The sequence below is a fragment of the Centruroides sculpturatus genome, unplaced genomic scaffold, assembly GCF_000671375.1.
Source record: "Centruroides sculpturatus isolate CEXI.00-Female unplaced genomic scaffold, Cexi_2.0 scaffold1405, whole genome shotgun sequence".
Taxonomy (NCBI): Eukaryota; Metazoa; Arthropoda; class Arachnida; order Scorpiones; family Buthidae; genus Centruroides; species Centruroides sculpturatus.
The window spans coordinates 51,501-63,476 of record NW_019385557.1 but is presented as its reverse complement, the minus strand read 5'-3'; the positions used below and the strand labels follow the sequence as shown (position 1 = coordinate 63,476).

Here is an 11,976-nt window from a genome sequence, read left to right as displayed (position 1 = left end):
AAAACGCAAAAACCCGCATCTAAAATAGTATAAATAGAAGCAGAGTTCTTTACGGTAAGCTTTAATCCTAACCATCTCCCTTCAGTGGGAGGAATTTCGACACGTAAATTATATAAAAACACGTGCGTATTCGAATGCAGCGTTGTCAAAATTTCAAAGGAATCGGTAGGAACAAACGAAAATTACATTTTTATTTATATTTAAAGATAGATAATGGTCCGCTTTAGTTCATTTTCACAGAAAAGCGTAATGCCTCACAAAAAAGCAAACTTACGGCGTCATACTCGTAGCGCCATCTGTTGGACATAAAAGCCTTAACCTAGATGATATCTTTTAATTTATATGAATGTTTAACAGAATAATATACAATCTGTACCAATACCATCTGTTGGACATAAAAGCCTTAACCTAGATGATATCTTTTAATTTATATGAATGTTTAACAGAATAATATACAGCCTATGTCCACCCTGAGGTTTCATTCTAAATATTGGTGAAAGAATTTTTGAAATCGGATAAGTAGTTTCGGAGATTACCTGCTGCAAAGAAACTTTTACATACATAACATACATACATACAAACATTACCTCTTTATAATTAGTATAGATGTAAACCAGAAAGTGTTATATAGAAATAGACTTATTTATAGAACAATCCCCCATTTCTCACCTCAGGGAAAGTCATAAAACAGTTGGGTGCTAATGACTTTGTGAAAGGGAAAAAGTTCTACACTTAGAAACTTCGAAAGAAAGAAAGAAGAAACTTCCCTGTACCGTCCGCGGGCCGCATAAACATTGATAGGGGGCCGTATGTGGCCCGCGGGCCGCAGGTTGTGCACCCCTGAATAATTGTACATTAACTATTCAGTAAGTAGGAAAATGCAAATAAAAAAGCAATCAGAAATTTTTCAAAAATTATTTGAAATTTTGTTTTGCAGAAAAACATTATTTTTCAGTGCACGATCATGAAAATGTTTGATAAAAATTGTTACAAAAAATTAATTTTCATCAAATTTTAATCTATTCCTTCAAAATCAAGCTCAAAATTAAATTTGCATATTTATTCAATGGCATTTATTCATAGTACAGTGGATTATCGATTAATAAACAGATCGAATAACGAACAAATTGGATAACGAACACTTTTGTGAAAGATTTTTATGTTCAGACAACGAACACCCTACAGAACAAACAAGAAGAAGCAACGTAAAATAATGAATACCGATTGTCTTCTGGAAACAATTCGAAACTTTTCAGAGTGTTGGAGATGCTGACATCGACGCTCAAGTCGGTATATACTGATTGGATAGTATTCCTCTGAACTTTGAAACTCTCCCTTGTAATTCCAGCCTTTTATTTTTATGACAAAACAATTCTTTTATGTATTCGCAAGACTGTCGGGTAGGAGTTGTTTTGCATCTGTTTTTCTTTTCCAAAGATGAGAGTATAATAGTAAAGGTAGAGAGTGGACAGTAAATGCCTAATGTCACTGGGCAATATGGCATGAACAGGTCTACAGTAGGCCGCAGTTCAAGCTTATTTAAGAAAGATACAGTATAATCAAAAAGACTCAAGCAGCTAAAGGAATAACAAAAATCACATCTGAGAAATAAAGAACATTGAAGAGGTCATAATGGAACCTGAAACAGAAGAACGCCAAGAACTCTTGAATGAAGAACACTAAGAAAAACGGCAAGATATGTTTTCTTCTGAAAAAGAGGATTAATGCCGCTATATGTTATTAAACATTCTTTGAAGAAGTGGGATGATGTCAGAACAGTCTTAAAATGGGGATTTCTATAATTACAATGCTATTAATTACTTACGAAAAATTCTGAAGAAGAGAGAAAAGCAAATCGACATTAGACAGATTCATTAATTCCCATTAAAACCTATGGTAAATCGATAATTGGTTAACAAACAATTTGGTCAGCAAACTAAGTCTTGGAATGGATTATGTTCGTTAACCAATCACCCACTGTATATATACTAAATTGTTAAAGGAAAATGTTTAAAAATTGAGAATTTTTTTTTACAAACTATACATAATATTTTTCTACTACTCTAATAAAAAAAATTTAAGAATTTTAAAAATTATCAAGTTATTAAAGTAACCTTTATTTTACTCCCAGGAGTATCTGCAAATGGAGAAATTGTCAAAAACAGGAGAAAGGTTGCTGAAAATTTATTGTTGTAAAGTGAAAAATTTCTATTGTAATTATGAAGTTATTAACATGATTATAATATGTTTTGGACTATGAAGTTCTTCACTCACAGCAAGGCAATTCATGTTTACAAAGAACATTAAAAATTAATGAATAATAATAATAATAATAATAATACAGCTCTAGAAGGTCTGTGTCATGTGACAAATACATGTCAAAAGCAAGCTAACTTTTATAAAATTTCATAGGCCTATTTCCATATATTTACAAATGTAAACAACAACAAGCCTACTAATTTTTCACACACTTATATTACAGACGTCTTTATTATTAATTTTTTTCTTTACAAGGAAAATCTTCACAAATACAATTTCAATTGTAAATATAATTTTCAGGAAAATTAAATTTATTCTAGAAGGTTTTGTGTCAGTTTGAAATAAATGCTACAAACAAGAACTACAAATAAAAAATAACCCAAACAAATTACTAATATGCAAGTATTTTAAAAAATTAATATGATTTTACAAATTGCATATAGTAGTAAGCTAAAAATTAGCCAGCTCCATCCAGTATAAATAAAAACAACTATAGAAAATCTTCATTAATTTGAACTTGGATAGTTCAAAATCCTGTTAGTTCGTAACTATGCTATTTGTCCTGATATAGATATACTGTATACTGGAAATATAGAAGTTTATATCCAAAAACATCCGAGAGGTCAAAAAAATTATGCCAAGTAAAAACTTATGACAATTTAGATAGCTGTCAAAATTTTTCTTAGTAATTTTTCTTTTGTAAAGATAAGCTTGGCACTGAGAGGCGAAATGGAAGGTAAATCGGGTAAAAACCTTATGAATACCACTTCCAAGCACCAAGCTTATCTTTACGAAACAAAAATTACTAAGAAAAATTTTGACAGTCATCTAAATTGTCATAAGTTTTTACATCTCAGATGTTTTGTATAATAATTGTATTATTACATCAAGACATATGATTGGTTGGTGCTCAGTGACTGAATGTGTTGCCAACCAAATGTGCTGCCAACTGAACACTTTCAATATTCATTTCAATTGGCACTGACCAAACAAGCTGACAGACACTTTCGATAAGCCATTTATAAAAAGTGTTGTAAAACATTTTAATTCACATAAATTGGGTTTTTGTAATTCTGAGTAATGTTTTGAATAAAATTAATTCCTTTCCATGCAATTTTATCTATATAAGCATAAAATTAAGCTGTAAAACTGAATTAGCTCTAAGGAAACCCACATGAACTTTGACCTATCAACCAGGAAGTTTGGTAAGCACCACACTGATAACAAGAAAGACTCAAGTTTAAAATTTGAACTTCTTAGACCCAGTAGTTTTCCTTAAGTGTCTGCAGTTCTGAATGAAGAAAAAAGAGAAAAAGACAATACAGCAATTCTTGCACTTTACAATTGCTTATATTTCAGCAACTGCTTTATAGAAAATCTTGAAATTTTGCACACTACCTAAGAATACAATTTTCTTTCGAACAAGATATTTGGAATTACTTGTGGTGTTTGGGGGCAGAGAAATCAACCCCTAAAAATTGGCACCTCTGATTCCTGTGTATATAATCAGTCAGTTACTTTTTTACTTAGCAGGAAGTTACTGCCATGACTCCTGATGTTAATTAATTCAGAATGTAATATGGCTATTTTGAAATTCAAAGTAAAAATTTTGTCTTAACTGATGTACATATATTAAATGTTATTTTTATATTGAATTTCCCATCCCTCCATACTAAAACAGAGTGCCAGACAAACAATTCTAATCTGGTCAACATAGCTTTGCTTTTACAGTAACACATTTCAGTTATCACCCATGAAATACACTTTTTTCTCTTCTCGTAAAATACAGCTAGGTTTCAGGAATGCAAAATTGTGCTACAAGTAGCAGAAAGATATTTGTAGGGCTCTATGCTTCTAGATTTGGACAATTTACTAATTTTTGGGCTACTTCAAAATTAATTTGGACTACATTTTGATGAATTCTGTTTTACTTTTTATAAAATCCATCTGGCAATCTGTGAGGTTCTCACCTGCACATGCCATTTACATTCAATTTATTTAAACTATTTATTAATTAACAAAATTAGTGTAAGATCAGGTGCCCTTCTGTCAGGATAGACCCAAACTCCTGATACCAAATGTGAAAAGCAACTTTTATCAGGATAGTTTGATTATAGACAAGGGAGATCAGCAAAATCTTCCTTTTTAATGTCAGGAGTCTTGACATCAGTTAGGACACAAATGACAATTATCCTAACTTGCAATGTGTAGTTAAACTTAATTTTATCCTTGTGGCATAAAATATAGGAGGATTTTACTTTTACCTTACATACAGATTGATGATATATGTGGAAACGACAATGGAGTTAGGTACTTAGATGAATTAGAATATAATAAACTATTTATTTAATTGACTAATTAAATCTATATACATAATGATAACTAAAATGAGAATAAAAAATTGATTACAGTATTATACAAAAATATAAATGGAGAAGTTCACAGACTAACATTTAACTACTCAACAGACCTCAACCTAAGAGTTTACATTAAAAATAACAATTAACTGTTTACAATACAGTGGAACCTCGGTATACGACCTTAATCCTCCTGATGTTTGGACTTATACCAAACCAACCTTTCCCATAAGAAGTAATGTAAAAATGATTAATCCGTTCTCACATTAAAAAAAAAAAAAAATGGTTGGCTTTAACCTGTCCTATGTTGGTCCCAAAAATATTCGTGTTGACCTCGTTGACGTGCATGGGCGATACCGAATATTTTCGTGTTTACATCAGAACGTTTTTGATACTAGATGTTGCTATGTGTCACAATTTTTATATTAAAACAAACTTTTAGAATATAATTTTTTTTGTTTCTATATTATTCAACATATTTATTTTGTTTGAAAAACACACAAAAAAATTTTTTACGATACAGTAAACATGATTATTAAAAAATAATTTTTAGGCTTAACATTGACAAAAATTCAATATGGCGTCACAGGCAACAAATAAAAATTTCAACATCGAATAGGTTAAACAACTTTCTTTCCTGGCTAGTTCCTGCTTGATTTTTCATGAGATCAGCATGTATCTTTTTAGCTTTCTCGCAAATAATTGCTTCTGATACGCTGTCTCCAGCACATTGTTTTTCAGTTACCCAAAGCAAAAGCAATTTCTCAACATGATCTAATGCCTTCGATTTCTGTTTAGAAATTGATTTACCCCCTTTCACAATGTTAGCAGATTTAATAATGTGTCTATTTTTCACGATTGTCGATATCGTCATTCTCGGAATACGGTATGCAACAGTTAAAATCTCGAACACGCGTACCACCTTTATATTTCTCAACAATCTTTTATCAGTGCCATTGTGATTCTAGTCATTTTTTTAGTTTTCTGTTGCTTTTCATTTGCCTTTTTGCAATTCATGATTAATAAAAATAATAAAATTTTACATACAAATTAAAATCAGAAGAAATTTAACAAAGTTATAAACTGTTGTGCCGCAAACATCTAGCCTGGTCTAGTACACCAATAGTGCTACTTGTTCATAAATGGTGCATTTGTTTCATCCAAACAGAACATATTCTAAAGCAGACGTATACCGAGGTACCACTGTATATCCAAATATGATGATGATGTCAGGAGTGTTTACATCATCTGAAGATGGAAAGCAATGATTTCTATAGATCCATTATTCGACACTCAGCAAAGGTTCCAAAATGAATGGGAACTACAGCTAATACATGACTTAAGCACCACGGCTTAAAGGCCGTGGTGCTTAAGACAGGAGCACAACTTACTGGTTGAAGGTGACCCTTCACCTTATATATTCATTGGTCTGCCAATAGTATTGTTTGAAAATTTCACCATATTCCCACCACTAGGGGAAGTCATGTTTCTGGGCTGATGGTTAAGTGAGGCATCAACCTAACTATCAGTTTTGAAGGAACTACATCACTTCTCTCTCTGATTCAGAGGAAGTGTATAATTAACAAAGATAGATAATTTTTCTATTATCTTGTTTTTACAATATATATTTAAAATATTAATTTAACAAAATAATAAAATATCCTTTCTTAAATGTGATTCTCACAGCAGTGATATATATATATATATATACATACATAGCCATATTCTGTTTGCTTAATAAATTACATCAGTTACATGGCAACTCGAATAATTCAAAACTCGGTAATTTGAAATTACAATTATTTTGACATTTCAATTTCAAACTAACAAGAATTTCCTGTAATTAGTATCAAAAAAATTAACTAGATGTTGGAAAATGTTTGAGTAACAATCAAAAGTGCATGATTTATATATTGCAAAAATCTCACTACAAAGTTATAATAATAAAGCTTCCTAAACAATCAAAATATTAAAAAAATTAAAAGAAAACAAAGTTTGCTTCATTTTCATTAGTCATAAAAGTACAAACACACTTTGCACAATACACATGAAATATGCAATGAAGCCTACATCTCTTGGTATGACCCAAACATCCCAGTGAACAGGATGTTTCAATAATGTTCTTTACATTTTATAAATTTCATTTTTATTGTTAGACAAAACAGAAGTTAAGTTACAATTTGTCACTTATAATCCAATGCATATATTTCTTTCTAAAAAACAAACCTTTTGAATACAATTTTCTGACAAACTTAGATGCAATTTATAAAAATTACTATCTAATCATAAAAAAGCAATCTAAAATTTATTTATGATAATTCCCAGATATTTGTAAATACAAAAATAAAAAAATTTTGACTACAATAATTATGTAATTAAACAGAAACCAATTTTCTTAATTGTGTACATAAAAAATAAAAATGCCACATATTCTTGTAAAAGTTGAAACAGTAACAGAATTGCAACTTCTCTATCTAGAGAAAATGTGTATTTTTTAGTGAAAAGTTTGAAAACTACTTTAGGAAAAAACTGTAATAAACACAAATATTTCTCAGATTTGTGAGAGTTGACAGAATACAGTTAACTATTCTGCTGAACCTCAAAAATTTGTTAATCATCAAAATGAAGCATGACAATGTTTGTGTGAAGTGTTCCAGTAAATGTTGGCCATTTGTACAGAATAATGGATAGATGGAAGATTGCAATGTTGTGATATAAAATAAAAAGTGGCAAAATGTCCAAAAAATTGTTTGAATTTCCAGAGGAATCACTATATATGTAACATTGTACAATTGATCCATTTCTGTAAGATGTTGACAATAAACTATAATGGAAAACAGCTAGAGCAGTGTTTCTCAATGGTGGCGATATCGCCTCCATGTGGGCGTTTTTCCATGTTGAGGGAGCGATTAGTAACAATTTATATTTTGGGGGACAAAAAACAATTTTCTGGGCGATATAGTAAAACATTATATTAAGAATACTTGGATATTTTATTCGTTATATCGTACAATAATGAAACAAACAACATTATACTAGTCTATTCGATATACTACGAATTTGGCGTTAGCATTGTCCCTTGGCATCTGAATTTTGTAGTGAAGAGGGCGATATTACATAATGGTCTTATTGAAGGGGGCAATACTATGTTGGAGGGGGCAACAATTCATTAGAGGTTGAGAAACACTGAGCTAGAGCATTTTGAAAACAACTCTACAAAGAATTTTTGATGCAATCTAGAATAATGAATAAAAAAAAAACAACAAAAATATGTTTATCCAAAACATTACACTCAAAAAATAAAAGTGGGGTATGCTAACAGAAGACAGCCAAAAGTAGGACAAATGGGATCCTGCTGTTATTGTAATAACTTCATTAAATATAACAGAACTAGTATTTTTAGAAGTATACAAGACTGAATGAACTTGAAATTGCAAAATACTAGAATCTACTATGGTAACATACACTACTGAGTTGAATAATTGCACAATAAATGACAAATTCTAATACTAACACGGATAAAATTTTATTAGAAATAATAGTGTTTAAAAAGACTTTTTTTTGACACAGATTATGATGAGGTTTTTAATGTGATTTGGCAATTTATGACAGAATATGTTGGAATCACTGCCAAGTTTCTTAAAGACCTTGGTCTAAATAATTTATTGTTCAAAGTCAAATTTCCAATTAGGCTTAAATTTAACATTATATTGAATATAACTCAAAGTATTTATCAAATGTAAAAATTTTCAACCCTGTTACAATTACTTAAAGCTGTGCCAAGATTCCAATTTGAAAAAGATAATTCTGTTTAATTTCATTTATTGTTTTTTGCAAAGAAAACTAGAAATCAAAAACATGAATTTAATAAAATCTTACAGTAATAACTGAATAAATACAAATTGAAATATCTATTACGATTCGTTTCATTAAGGCAGTTCTTGCACTATCACTGAAAAAAGTTTTTCAAATTGCTTTTCTGACTTATTTGTATCTTTATTTTCAAAAGCAGATAATGTCAGTCTTTTTGCAAGTACAGAGGCTGCTATCATGGTTAAATATTTTTATCCATGTACAGTCAAGGAAAGACTCCTCATCTCAAATCAGAATTCCAGTGGATTTAAACAACTAGCAGAAACCTGTCAAAATTGACAGTTTTAGTCAATTAAAATACAATCAATGAGCTAATTTCAAATTTGGTGTTCTATTCAAAAATGACCATTTCTGGATCTGTATGCAGATAATTGGAATCTTCCTGTTCTCCAGTACCACGAGGTTTCTTTCAATTTTGCATCTGATCCTAAGGTTGCAATTTAGCATTCTTAAGACCAATTCAACTTCAACTTACAGTCTTAGATTAATCTGACGATAGTGGTGGCTTGCCTCATGGCAATCACTTTGTCATAGGCTTTGCAAATAAAACAGACCTACCAACAGTCAGATGTTCGAGTTTACTCTTCTTTTTGTGGTATATTTGTTGTGAAATCCATCAATAGGCATTAAGGCTGTGTACAAATTAGGCGTTTTCAAACGTGCGTTTTGGTAACGTGCATTTTAAAAAAACAGGAGTTCCACATACATATACACACTCAAATGGGCGTTGATAGATTTTGGTTAGAACATGCGTTTTGCGGGCATCAGCCACACACTTTGAGATACATGTGCTGCCATGTTGTTGTACATTCGATTGTGCACTTTCGGGTAAAGTAGACACACATTGGCTGAAATGGAGAACGATCATTTCGATACTGATCTAGTTATTGATGAAATCTAAAAGAGACCAGCCACCGTCAAATGATTTTATAGATATTCTAAAAGAATTAAAAAAACTTGAGTTCATATTGTCTTAGTTTTGGATACAACGTCACAAACATTCCATGCATCAGTCTATCTCATAATATTGGGTGCTTTCAAAATTCTCTTTGCTTCTGCCATCGTCTTTTATAGCGACGATGAAGGAGGCACACACAAGCAATTACTTTCACGTCCATTTCCAAACTGAGCCAGTGCTAACACTACACTAAAAAGTCGTCAAACGCTGACCGTTTAGCAGCATACACACTGAGCAAAACACGCGGTGTGTATGCTGCTAACACGCGTTTAACGCAATGCAAAACACCTAATGTATTTTGCATTGCATTAATAGCCTAAGTGATAAATTGGAGTGTAGAATCAACATGGAAAATGGTAAAATAAATTATTAGTTTTGTTGATATTGACAACAGCTTCAATTTATTAAAAAAACTTTTGATAGAACAGAAGTGCCCAACATGTTTGTCCCACAGACGTAACATTATACTTTTGCCACTCCACCACCTCCAAGCAATTGTGAATTTTTCATTTGCAATGGACTCATCTACAGGGTATGGGATTTATTTTGATATCTGTAAAACCATGTTTGTAACCTTTACCATTTTCTCAAACAAAGCTGGACAGTATTTGAGGCTTATCAAATTAATATATAAATACTTCCATTGGCCAAGTATACAGAGTTGTAACCCTCCTTTTTTATTTCTGACATGAGCTAGTTTTGTGTTGCTCCATACATCAAAAGATCTCTTCTTTTAGGCCTACAGCATTATTGAATCAATGGATAAAGTATCAGTCTGTATGATCCTTCTTATGTTTCAGATGGCAAGTTCTTGGGACATTGAAATGCAAGTTTTACTTTTAACAGCCAGGAAAGTAAAAACTTACATTTTGGATCTGACAGCAGTTAAAAACTTGCCTGTTTTTGGATCCAGCATGTTATAACAGCCAGATCCAGTTCTTACGTTAGGAAATATGACATCAATGTTGTATCACATGCCTCCAAAGTTCAATCCAAAAGAATGAAGTCCTTTGCCAGAAGGTTCTCAGGAAATATGTCAGATGTCACATGGCTTAAGCAATATTTCCAGGTAGTCACGCGATGGAGTGTAATCGAAGTGAGGTTACACAACATATTTTGCACACATCTGCCATCCAACATGCCGTTCCACTATGGACATAATCTTAAGCAAATATGTCTCAAGCAATCTTATGTTTTTCTTTTTGTTTATAGCACTTTTTACATGCATTGCCCCAAAAAATTATATCATCAAATATGCCCTTTATAAAAAAGAAAAAAAATCAAAAGAAAATGCATAATGGTAAGCTTCTACAATTTTCCCTAAATAATTTGTGGCAATATAAAATTTTAGACAATACCATGTAAAATACCATTGGCTGCATTCAGTAGACTCAGCAGTTGTAACTGAGCAAATTGGTAGCTGTTACGTAGCAACCTGAATCTTCCAAACGACAAATGACACTGCATTGGAATAAAAAGCCTCATTGGTCAGTTTCAGGTAGCGTAAATGAAAGATTATCAAATGTGACGTCAAAACACCAAACACGTTCCAAAAGAGCACTACCGTAGAGGGCATTCAGCAGAAAAATACTCAACAGCTCCAAAACTGTTGAGTCTGCTGATTATTATCTGCAATTATCTGAATTTTCTCAATACATAAACAAATATAACAAAAACACTGATTTCTTTAAAAAATTACTAAAAATATGTAAATAAATAAATAAAAGGTTAGACTGAAGCAAAAGCTATCCAGCTAAAAAAAACGTCTTAAACTTAATATTAACGAAGAGACAGATATATCTAGATGTAATAAAATCAATAAACCAAAGATTTATTTATAAAGAATAATGAAATATAAATCAGAATCAGGCAATAAAATTTATTACAGAAAAAAAATTAATATATTAAATAACAGGCTAATTTGCTAAATCATCAATAAATTTACTCAATCTTTTCTACAATTGCAATTTATAATATCCATTCTCATTATATTCTTATTTTTCTAATAATTTCAAAATCTTTTGAGTTCTGCCGGTAGTCATTGTTCTCGTGCGGTTGTTAGGCTTACAACATTTGAAAATGAAATATTAAATAAGAAAATTTTAAAAACTTTAACGTTATAAGTCTTTTCAACTGTAAATAAAACATATAAAAGTAACGGTGACATATCTACCTTGAAATCTTTATCGTCTAAACGCTAACAAATCTCCTTCTATAAACGAATATAAATGGCGTCAAAACAGCCTAGAAAACTGCAGCATTATGTGAGCGCGTTGCCAACTTTCGGATCAAGAATATATAAATAATTTATTATCACAAATTGTATTTTATTAATTTATTTTTTGTATTTACAAGAAGATAATTTTTAAATAAATTTTCCTTTATTTTGTGTACATTAAAAATAAAAATGTCTTAAAATTTTGATCAAGGAAAAAAACTTTTCGTATTCTTTTAGTAAAAACTGACTTTTGAAGGCCGAACGAGCGAGCGGTTAAAGTGACAGCCTGGGGACCGGGAAAAAACCGCAGG

At 31.1% G+C, this 11,976-nt stretch overlaps 1 protein-coding gene across 2 annotated transcripts in view; it reads right to left on the bottom strand.

Annotated features, from left to right (window-relative positions):
* The window catches only part of LOC111640115 (RNA-binding protein 4.1-like), a 62,920-nt gene extending 51,179 nt beyond the window's left edge, over positions 1–11,741 (bottom strand). For both annotated transcript variants that reach the window (XM_023386114.1, XM_023386116.1), the window contains exon 1: positions 11,621–11,741. The gene's annotated coding sequence lies outside the window, so the exon portion shown is untranslated. The remainder of the gene's footprint in view (positions 1–11,620) is intronic.
* Positions 11,742–11,976: the final 235 nt, after the last annotated feature.